Here is a 12,095-nt window from a genome sequence, read left to right as displayed (position 1 = left end):
TTCTAGCTTTCCCAATCAGGAAAACTGGGAAATAATGGAAAAAATGAGGCAGCCTCCCTTTGAGAAGACATTTGATAATGTCACTGTGTTTCCCTGCTCACAGCCCATAGGTGATGTTGATGGTGTTTACAGGAAATGCCATGAGTAATTTGTGAAGCGAAAGCAGGTTACTATCAGGTTGGGGCTTGTCTGACTGGAAAGTGCTGTGCAGTACCAGGCACACGGGCTGGGCTACCTACCTCCCCAGCAGCATGCCACGCTGGAGCATTAGGGAGGCCAGGGTGGGAAGTGAGGCCTGGGGAGAAGGTTGTGAAATGCTGCTTCCAACATGGGAGTAGAAAAGCAAGGGTAGCCTGCAGCCAGTGTGACCCTGTCTGAAAGGCTCAGAATAGGAGTTGCCACCTTATTGGATAAAAACATTTCTAGAGCCTTCTTCACCTTATCCTCTTGTATTTTCACTGCAGGACTCAGCACAGCACCAAAGCCTGTCTTATTTCCCCTTCTCATCCCAGTAGCATGCACCAGTTACCACCTGTAGAACTTTAAGTGCCTCCATTTGTCCTAACAAATTCCTTGCCTCAGTGTAGACTTTACATTTCTGCTGTCTGCACCAGGCTCTGCACTGTTGAAATTGCTCCTAGTTTAAAGCAATCAAGGAACAGCCTCCCCACTACTCTACACGGGGGGCTCTAGCCTAAAGGAAGGCTGAAAACTCCTGCAAAGATACAAGGAAGATCCAGCTCTGGTCCCCACTGAGCTCAACTGCAAAGCTCTGAGGGACTTCCTTACACTGAGGCTTCTCTCTAGTGGCCAGTATTTGCTTCGTGTGTGTCTTGGACAAGCCTGTGTGTATCGCACTTCGTTGCAGACCTAGCTGGCTACCCACACCAGGGATGCCTTCCCCACACGAGTTTCTCGCAAACCACCTGCCTGCTTCTCCTTGCTCTTGTGACTCCTGCCAGCTCCCCTCACCAAGCTACTTTTGCTCCCTGCTTCTCCCATCCCATACCCAGTGCCTCTTTGTTTCTTCTCATCTGGCAGCTCTACCTGCTCATCTCCTTCCTCTTTCTCATCCTTTCATTATCTTTCTTTTCAGTATCGGGATGCTTTATCTATCCCTCCATTTTTACATGAGGGGAGTTTTAGGTTTCCCTCACATTTCTGTTTTCTGCCCCCTTTCATGCTGTGCTTCCCTGGGGATTAAGCAGAGAGCTTAAATGTCTCAGCAGAAAATGGCGATGTGGACATGTAAGATTTAAAAGGATGTCTACGCTTCAGTCAGGATAATCCGGATACTGCATGCACCAACACGGCAAAGGGTGAGGATGCTACAAGCTTTCAGGCAGAGAGCCAGGTCTGCTGCCCAGCTGTGTGCCCGGGGTCCTGAGCTGGCTGGCATAGGAGGATCCATCTTCTCTGTTGCAGCACTTAAGTTGTGTAGTGATGGTAACTTCTCAAGCCTTGCAGTAGTCTCCAGTTGAATGCACTGGGCACAGGGAGGGATTTAATCGTGCAGGAAGAAGCCCTCAACCACAGGAGCCACTTGAGCAGCCTCAGCTGAGCAATGAAACATCCCTAGGAAGGAGCCTGGGGCGGCCTCCACTGAGCCCAGACCCCTCACACCGCTGATGCTTGTCTCTTCTTCAGGGCTTGGGTCTGGTTTTGAAGATATGTAGGCTAAGAAGACCAGGAGAGGGGCAGCACTTCTCCCGGTCTGAAATCAGAGCTAGGTTTGGCATTTCTGTGGATTTACAACTGGGCTGAAAGGATTTCCCCAGCCACTGTCTGGAAAGTAGCAGAGCCACAGGGATATCAGTCCCTTACAGGGGCTTACAGTGTGCAGGCAGCTCTTAGACAGTGGGCGGCTGCTGAGCTCTCCAAGTAGTCCTATTCATACTGCAGTGCTCCCAGAAACCATGCACTTCTGATTTTCCAATTCCTGAGCATCTCAGGAATTCTCTCTGCTCTGTTCCTCCCTCTCTGTGTTTCCTTGACATTTTCCACTTGTTATGAAGAGTGCAAATCCAGGTTGCACAATGCATTTTCTTCCCTGTAAAGTGCTAGTACAAAAACGGAGAGGAACTGGGTAGGCGGTGGGAAGGAGAAGAGAGGTATGGTATGGCACCTATTCAGTTTTTGGTACCTAACAGCTCCTTGTTTCACAGTGTAGTATCAGCCTAGCCAAGAGCTCTTACACCCTCTGTGAGTATGGTGGGTGACACTGAAGCCAGCTGTGCCCTCAACACTATTTGAAGAATCAGAGCTGCGTTTCTACCTTGTGCACCAGCAGGCAGGAAGGATATTGACTGAGCCTGGTCCCCAGCCTGCATCATCTTTCCACTGACAAACAGCATCTTCAGTTTGCACCAGAAAAACATCCGACCCCTAAGAGGCCTTGAGGGAATCACTCAGGATTTTCGAAACGTTGTGGCTGCTTTCAGTCTCTCCACCTATTCTTCATATTGCCTCATGTCTGCTGTGGTTCCTAGACCCGCTGTGCCACTGCAGGGCAGGCAAATTGCATAAGGCGGGAACCGAAGCAGTGGTAGGGAGAAAGAAGCAGAAGCCCCCATGTGTGCCTCATAGTGGAGTTTAACTGTGGGACTCCTTCCATTTGGAGGATAATCCTGTTAAGTAGTGTAGCACCTTTCCTTTCCCTTGCACACTTGATCCCCCTGTCCCTGCCATAACTAGCTTTACCAGCTATTGGCAAGGAATAGCAGGACCTTCCCCTGTGAGCAAGTATTTTCTGAGAGCTTTGTTTGCAGCCTGGAGGCTCCGCTCTTTCTGTGACCACCCCTACACCCCTTTTCCTTGTCCACCGATTTTTTGCATCCCTTTATGGTTTGCTTTCAATTTGTCCATTGCTTTAGGAGGACAGTCAGGGAGAGGCTGACAACTATTAGGATGACTACTTAATTCACTCCACATGGGATAACACAGTGCAACTCTTGTGTGGTCTGATTTCCCTCCTTGGACTTTGGATGTTGCAGTGAAGCTGTGCTGCCTCATCAGTGTATGCTCACTGCACACTCGTCTGCTTGGTTATCTCTTTCCAAATCAGTTATTTTACATATGGTTTTGACAGACTGAGCTCCCTCCTGTGAGCCAACACACTGTAGGTTAAGCCTGTGATCTCCTGTGCTGTTTTTCCTGGACTGCTATCACTTCACATCAGCATGCTCTGCACTCCACCTTCCAGCTCTTTGTCATTACCGTGGTGCACATACATATGCACACCATTATTAGTACTTAGAGACCCAGAATGGGAACACGTCTCAGTGCCAGGATCTGCAAGGAGTGATCCTGCCAGGGAGCCAATGCAGCTGAGCTCAAGAAACATGGTAGGAAGGTGTGCACTCTGCCTCCAGGGGCCAGGGGGACATCCTGCATTTGTGTGGCACTGCCTCTTCCTGGCATCTCTCCCCAGTCCTCCTCGCAGAAATGAAAAGGTGAAAGAAACACATTTTGAACCTGTCCCAGCACAACAGTTGATTCAATGCTCCCTCTTTTTCCCAGGGTGTAGCAACCTAGGGACATGGAGGCACTTGGAAGAATGTGGAGTGGTAACGGGGAGCATTCTTCCAGATTCTCTTATTGTCTGTTTGCCTAATTCTTGTACTTCTTCTCCCATGCTGGAAGTATGACTCATTTATAGACTCATAGAATGGTTTGGGTAAGGAGGGACCTTAAAGATCATCTGGTTCCATCCCCCTGCCATGGCCAGAGACATTTTCAGTAGACCAGGTTGCTCAAAACCTCATCCAGCCTGGCCTGGAAACGTTTCCAGGGACAGGACAACCACACCATCCTTTGGAGTCTTTGGGATTCTTAGGACAGGGCTTCATAGCAGGTAAGAGCAGACACAAACTTGTTTCACTCACACTGTGTCATACAGGTGCAAGGCATGTCCAGCCTAGAAGCAGTGTGATTCTACAGCACTGTGCCCTAACCAGCATGTCCTGTCCAGCTTGGGATATAAACCTGCTATTTGACTCGGTAGCCATCTGACAGTGGATACAACCAAGCTGTGAGTCCTGTACAAAACCTGTATCTTGACCTCCTTTATCAGTTCTCTGTACTTGGCGCAACTGGGCCCTCGCTGAACCAGAGACTGTGATTTGCCAGGACCAAATGTGTGTGAGTGTGTGTTTGTGGAGAGGAGGGGAAATGCTTTCTTTTTTGGTTGCAAGCCCAGTTCATCTGGGCATCTTCTTAGTCATTTCAGGATTGAGTGGTTTATGAGGGTCATGGGTCATTAGAGCAGTGTCCTGCCATTGAGACTCTTGCAGGCTGCCTCCACACTTAGTGTTGCACAGACTCACAGTCTCCTCTGCCTTGGCTAAGCCTGCCTGAACTGGAGGACTTTAGCATGTCTCTGAAAGAAGGAGCTTTATTCTTTCCCACGACCTGCTTCAAGCAAAGCTACAGCAACCAAATGGACTGTGCTGTGTGAAACGAAAGGTCACACCAGCTTGAGTAAAACATCCCCCTCTGGTGCTGGAGAGCTCAGCTAAAGAGCAAACCAAAGGCAAATACATCAGCAGCTGAAAGTGGAGGTTTTTTTCCTTTGTTTTTTCAGGGCAAAAGCCCAGCAGGCTCTGACTGAGATCAGAAAGTAACATATCACCTGGAGGTCCATGAAGAAGCAAAGAGATGTTTAAACCTCCCACCACTTCTATCATCAAAGACTTCACTGGGTTTCTTTCCATATGTATTTTCATAGCAGGCCTCAGTGAGAGCAACTGTTCAAAAGAGACAATAGGTGTACCTTCTGTTGGCTGAACCAATTAAAATTACCCTTCAATGTCACCAGGAGCACACACAAAAAAAACCAGGAAAATTCAAGTAGGAAAAGAGAAATAAACACTAAAATCCCACCTAGGGAACAAGCTAGTTTACAGAGACGGGTAATGGGACTATACTGCTGTGCTTCAAGGTCACAAGTTTGACTTTTTTCAGATAAGGTTAGCAACAGCTAAAAATCTTAATTGGTGGCTGTTCAGTGGCCTCTGTGAAGTTAATGGTAGTCTCTTGTAGCCATTTAATTTGATTAGGTATCTGCTGTATGCTTAGCAAAATGTATCCCCCAAACTATTAAACTTGTTGATGAGCTGGTGTTTGTGGAAATAGACAACAAAGTTCACTCAAGTCTTTTGTACTAATTTATTAAATTGTGGTGTATTCAGACCTCTTCAGTCTTGAACTTATGTCCTGTTTGTTGGAGTTGGATCACAGAGCTTTAAGGCAGAGATGTTGGCAAAGGATCTTTCACACATTTGCAACACATCAAAATAAAAGATTTATTTTTTCCAATAGGTCATTACTACCTTTACATGTGACTCTAACTTTGAACGTGCCACAGGATAGCAGCAGTATCCAAATGCTGGCCTTCTTCCATACTATAATTTGCTGAGAACACTTTGTCTGGAAAGATGTGACAGCTTTATGTTCTGTAACTTTAGGTGGGGAGAAGCCAGAGCTCCTGCTGCAGGAGGACTCTGTCAGAACTCACATGAGTCCTCTGGTCCTGAGCTCTGGTTTTGCTGAGTTCACCATATGAAAAGTGAAAGTGTCGGTAGCATTTAGTTCGGTCTTTCACCAATATTTTTATTCATTTTAAAATACTTCCCAAACTTCCATACTGCTGTAAACCTTTATTTTGTGTGGTTTTAGCCGGCTTTGCATAACAGAAGTTACACAACATTAACATCAGCAACAATGCAAAGACAGACCAAAACCAGACCTATCATATGTTCTATTTCTGTAAAGCAGGGTGAAAAAAGAGACTAAAACTATTGTCCTTTGTTTTGTTTGTGATCATAAATATTCATCAACAAAGTACTTAAAATCCATTGTTAACTAAAGTGGTAATATCTGGTAATAAAGGTACCTCCTGGGTACCTGTGAGAGGCTTGTAGAATTGCTTTAGTATTATTAAATCTCAGATTAGTATAACTGTTATATATCTGACAGCTGAACCCAGGACAGTATCCACCCCTTATTCCATACCATTTACATCATGCTCAGGTCCCACGTTACTTTTGTCTCTAGACACACATATATATATATATATACATATATATACACACACACATCATTTTGTTATTCCTTAGCCCATGGACCATCCTTATAAAGCTCATTGAGTTCATTTGGTCCATAACATCGGGCAATATATGAACACAGTTGAAATCAGAACAGTATGAAAGGGTGGTGTCTCCAGCAACACACAGAGAAAGGCTGGAGCACTAATCACGCTGCAGCTGAAGAAGGCAATTACTATTATGATGCCAAAGAAAGCAACTAAAATATGAAAGTCAGGGAACTCGGTCAAATTAGATTTTGACATAGGGACAGAATGGTGCCAATCAGAAGCAATTATTTTTTCTTTTTTCTTAGTGGTTCTAATTTTTTTCCTGGTTTTTGCATCATTTTGATTGGAAACATGAGCTGTTTTGAAAGTCAAAGCTCTAAGAGAGAACTGGTAGTAAAATCTCAAATAATGGAAATGCTCTTGATGCAAAGAACTCTTGACGTAAAACATCCCCAAAGTCACAGTTGAATCATCCACTGGAGATCCAGTTTGTCCCCTGGTTTGTTTTTCAGGATTCCTGTCTGGATGTACTCATATTTGCATATTGTTTTATGCATCCAGAAGAGCTAACTTCCTCCCTTTTCTTCCTCCCCAGATGAATGCTATGGTTTTATGTGGGGATGAGTAACACTTGTGACAGATGAGCTGACAAAACATGGCAAAACCATGGGAGTCTGCAACACCAACAGTCACGCTGGTGTTTCCATGTCCCTGCTGAGGCTGGGAGATGTTTTGACATCACTCTTCCTACGTATGTAGTCCTAATGCACTCAGAATGGGCAAACTTCTAGAGGTGCAATTTTCAAGTGTTGTGTTGTCATGACAGGGAGAAGTTGGACTCAGCTCTCATACATCATGATACAACATGGAGCCTGTAGCAGAACTGCAGTAGTGGAGCAGGACCATTTTCACACGTTGCTACCTAGCTGGAGTGTTATTTTTCCTAAATGGCCTGCAACTGCAAGGAAAATATCCTTTTCGCTATACTGTCAGCATAAATTCCTACAATCCACACCATACTTTTCTCTGTGCTCACCTGCTAGGTATACAGAAAGTGCTACACAATCATGCATAATTCATTACTCTTAAATAAAATGTAAATTTATTGTCAGCCTTTTTGGTTAATTAAAGCACCACTGTAGGAATAAGGTTAACTTCTGTATCTGGGATTCCTTTTGCTAAAATAAACACACGAGGCTTTATGTTGTTTAAAGTGGTGCAATTGATTGCTGAGTGGGACAGAACTGAAGTTGGAGGGGAGGGAAGTCAGTCAGTGTGTGTCTAATATTCCACAGAGTGTGAATCCACTTAGCTATAAAGTGAGCTGGATTACAGTCCATAGTGTTAGATGCCTGCATTTCACACTTGGCACAGACAGGAAGGGGTGTTTATAGGTGTATTTCCCAACCCCCAAAAGAAATCTGGACTATTTTATTGGCCTCAAGCTGTTCTTCAGGAACCTTCAGAATGACGTTTGATGGATTGCTATGCTTACTGTAAACATTTGACTTAACAAAGCGTCTTGCAGGTTAGGTTTCATTCTTTATAGACCTTGAAGCTTCACATGCAGTTGGCTATCCATTAAATAAAGGATTAAGTACTTGGAAAAAAAAAAAAAGGCATATTCCTCAAGGATGGGGTAATGACACAGTGCTCAGCAGGGACTTAGCTGTAATTGTTAGTGTTTCCCCCTCTTCCCTCCAAGCAATAAAATCCTTAAATAAAAAGGAATGTAGAGAAGGTGGTCTTTGGGCTGTGAACCTCTTCATGAAAGAAAATTGACATGAGGTTACGCATGGGTAGAGAGAGAGAGAGAAAATTCTCAGCTCCACCATACAAAGAGCTATAGGGTTTAGGAGTATTTCTCCAGCAGGGTTTCAATTATTTTTTTCCCTGTAACAAAAACACGACCTCTCCTCTGCCTACATCCTGTCTGTCTCCTGTGGCCAGGCAGACAGAAGGTCATTTCAAGTTTGGGGGAGAAGTTGGTGCTTGGGCAGAAGTCTCTGGACACAGAAGGAAAATGCTTTGCCATTCCCTGAAGTCACATTATTCTTATGTTCACGCTACACATAGTTCTCTTGGAAGGTCTGGGATTCATTACCTGCCTTCTGCTCCAACCTTCTGGCTTTGGAAATATGTAGAGAGTTTGAAGATTAGCTCCCGCGGCCAAACCGTGACACGAAAGTGCAGCTGCCTGAGAGGCAAACAGGTTGTGTGCACGGCTCCCAGTGCCCTTTCCCTGCCTCTGCCTGCATTGCCCCAGTACCAGCAGCTCTTGGCCAAGCAGGGTGAGGAGAGCTGGGGCAGAAATGGGCCACAGGTTGCCTTGCATACCTCTCTGGTTTACAGCACAGGGGCACTTTCTGCAGCAGTGGAGGAGCCGGCTCACAGCCATCCACAGATTGCAGTGGACTGGAGGAAGGAGAGTCTGACATTTATTTTCTGGGCCGTGTTTTGACAATGTCTCAGGAGCCCTGTTTAAATTAGGTTTTCTGTCATTGTCCTGTGCAGTGTCTGCTGCAAGGCAGAGGACCTACAATAGGCCCTTTGCAGCAGGAGACGTCCAGAGCTGCCTGGGAGCTACTCTTCCCCAGTCTCAGTCTCTCCTGGGTCTTAGGATCTGGGCAGCCAAGAGAGGGTCTGAGCTGTCTTTTTAGCATGCACATATAGCAGCGGTGTAAGGGACACGGGAGGGATGGTGCATCAGCAGCGGGGCCCTTGCTCAATGTCAGAGGCTGGTTTGAAAGTCGGTCGCTGAAGCAGTCTGACGTCAGCTCTGTCGCTGTAGGAAGTATCGAGTTAAACTGATAATTATCTGCAGCACGTGTACGAATTACAAACCTTTTGATGTTCAGGCTTATATGTTTCGAGTTAGCCAGCACATCTTAATCAGATTTTCTTTCCTTTTTAAATGAAAACTTGAAGCTCTCTTATCTTCCATTCCCTTTTCCTCCTTTGAACTTGTACTTCACTGAGATTTTCACAGACACAGCCCTTCCTCGGCCAGGTCCCATCAGCTCCCATCCACAAAGTCAGCTCAGCAAGGTAAAATGGCAGGTGCTGTTGGGTTTGCAGTAATAGAGCTCGAAAACAAGGAGCTTTTTGTCTGTCACTGCTTTTCTTTGTGATATTGAAATGTATTTTATCAATGGCAGTGGAGAGTGGAATGCAGAGAAAGAAAGAGGAGAGAAAAAGACCCTCGAAAGAGGCTCTGGTTAGTTCAATAAAAGCCTGGCTATTCTGCCTTCCTTGAGCATGAGCAGACTGCACACTGATGCAGGGAGTCTCCAGAAAGCAAACCCTAGAACTCATTGGCTCTGCTTGCAAAATTCAGTGTCTTTGTCCTAACCACAAACACTTCACCAGCACCCCACCCGCCACAAAGCACAATAGCTCATACCCTCTATGTCTCTCCAAGTTTTTCACAGATATTAGTCAATGTTTTCATATTATTATTACAGCTTTACTTTATTACTCTCCATTTTTTAATAAAAATGAAACACTCATGCTGCTTTGGCCCAGATGTATTTTTTATTTATAACCCAATCTGTTTTAATAGCTGCATTTATGACTGAATTGAGGGGAAGAAATGGATATATCTGACTAATTTCAGAGTCATTTCTGAAATGTTTCTTCATCACTTTTAATGTCCTACACCCCCTTGGGAGGTTCAGGTGTTGGGCTATAGACCCTTCTATAGCTTGGGGAGGGACAGCACGCTTTCCCACTGCAGGAAGCTGCAACTCCCCTGTGCTTGTCCCTCTTTGACTTATATGGATGTCCCTCTTTGTCTTGATGGATCCCAATGGAAGAGGAGGTGAATGGACTCTCTGGCTGTGCTGCAGAGGAGCCAGAGCTTGCAGTGCAACCCTGCAAGGGCTCCCCTGGTCATGCCTGCAGTCATTTATTTCCCTCCTTTTCTGCACAAGATGGGTAGGATCTCCACAGCTACTGAGCTCAAGTCTCTGCTATGGTCCTGACAAACTCATGCCTTCCTTTCCATAAACTTTGTGAGCCCCAAAGTTAGGGATTTGCTTCCCACCCTTGCCAGGGGGCACGTGCCTGCCTTGGAAGGTGGTGCCTGTGATGGCCACAGCTGTTGATGTGATAGCACCTTCTCCCTGTTCCCAACCTCAGGCCAGCATGCAACTCTGTTCTCTGGGATGAGGAGCAGCTGCAGGTTGGATCCTGCCTGGTGCCCATCCTGAGGTCCCTGTGGCCATCACAAGCCATTCATGTGGTCAGGGAGAGGCCTGGGCAGAGCCCCAGCATCCGGGGGATGGTGGCTGAGCACATGCAGTGGCTTGGCAGTATTATCTCACAACCACGTTGGCATAACTTCTTAGATGGATTGTTCCTAAAGCCACAGCAAGAGTGTGCCATTTCAAGGGTCTTGGACAAAGTGCTCATGAGGCTGCTTCTCCCTCTGTTTGCCCACTGATAGCCAAAGACCTAGTTAAAAGCCACGCACTGCTCAACCTCCTGATGACCCTCAGCACACGCCTGCCCTTTTCAAGGAGGAGGAAGAGGCTGACTTTTGGAGCTGAGAAGATCTCTGAGAGGATGGCTGCATTTCAGAAGCCTCCAGAGCCCTCCAAACGGCATTGTCAAGTGAGCAGGCAGTGAGCTGACAACTTTTGGGTCAGTCCCAGAACAGCTTGCCAGGGAAGCCTATCAAGCCCCAGTAATTGGGCTTGATTTAAATCTTTCTCCTTCTCATCATCCTTTCTGGATTAAGTCATCTCCACTGAATAGGAGAAAGGCTGCCTTGGGAGAGGCACAGCCAAGCTTTTGTACAGGTGTCAGCCAAGTCAACCATTACTTTTGAATCATCCTTTCCATCCTGATTTTGCTGCTGCGTTGGACTCACAAGATAGCAATAATCTAGAGAACAGCAGCTTTTGAGCCCACTTACTCTCCTCTGGTCAGCTGCATGGTTAATGTATAGAATTACTTCCTTGGGCGCTCAGGAGTTGTGCTGGCTGCAGTGGGGTTTGCAACAGTGGAGCAAGAGGGGCTGCAAACCCTGATATTTTGCAGGGCAGGCCATTTCACAGGCTATTTTTTCATCATTTCACCCACTGGTTCTCACACTGCAGAAATGCAGTTCTTCACCTGAGGCTACAAGCTAGCACAGGCTTCCCCTGTGCGTAAGCAGCCCTGGTTTGCAATACAATGCTTTCTGTGTGCTACAAGGGCACGAGTACTTGGGGAGCTGGCACCATAATATGGTCCTGCTCTATTCTTTCAGCCTGTCCCACTGTTATGACAGAAGAGAAAATGTCAGCAGCCCTGCCTTGGTCACAGCCTTGGAGGGGCAGGAGGATGCGTGGGAAAGGTTATTGCAGCAAAGAGAAACGGATGACAAAAGTTAGCTGAAAAAGCCAATAACACCACCTTTGCAGTTGGTGCAACTCAGAGAAGAGTGGTCTTGTGGCACCAAGATGAAAGAAAGGGGACCTAAATGTCCTGGGTCTTGTGAGGAGAATGGGGAAAAAGGGAGGCTTTCTTTGCAGCATATAGGAGAAGGGGAGGTTTTTCCTCCCCAGATCAGTGCTCACCCTGTGAGCGTGAGAGGGAGGTTGCTGTATGCAACACGTGGTGTTGCAGAGTAAGAAGGATCACTGAACGAGTGACGCAGGAAAAGGAGGATTACCCTGCATGTGATGGCAGAAGGAGGATGGAGGAGCATTCTTCAAGGGGTGTAAGGATGGGGATTACTATGGGATTTTCTTGGGGATCTAGGTACAATGAAGAAACTCCACCCTCTACCTTGTACCTGGGGCCTCTGAAAAGGCAAGTGAAGGGTCATCAGAAGCTATGTCATACATGTTAAAGTCCTGATGGCTTTCTGTTACCCTTTGAAGTACTTGCTGCTTACCCACTTGATCTAACTACTGCCAGGTTTCACTGATGTTTGGAAAGTCAATGCCAGTTCCAAATCTCTAGTTGAAAAGTAGAGAATGAGGCCATTTTTGTGCAAGCTTAGTGTCTGTTG

Source organism: Pezoporus wallicus, unplaced genomic scaffold (assembly GCF_028554395.1).
Source record: "Pezoporus wallicus isolate ANWC-B61680 ecotype Strahan unplaced genomic scaffold, APGP_CSIRO_Pwel_v1 contig_1739, whole genome shotgun sequence".
NCBI classification, from domain to species: domain Eukaryota; kingdom Metazoa; phylum Chordata; class Aves; order Psittaciformes; family Psittacidae; genus Pezoporus; species Pezoporus wallicus.
Note: the sequence above shows the minus strand (reverse complement) of the source record.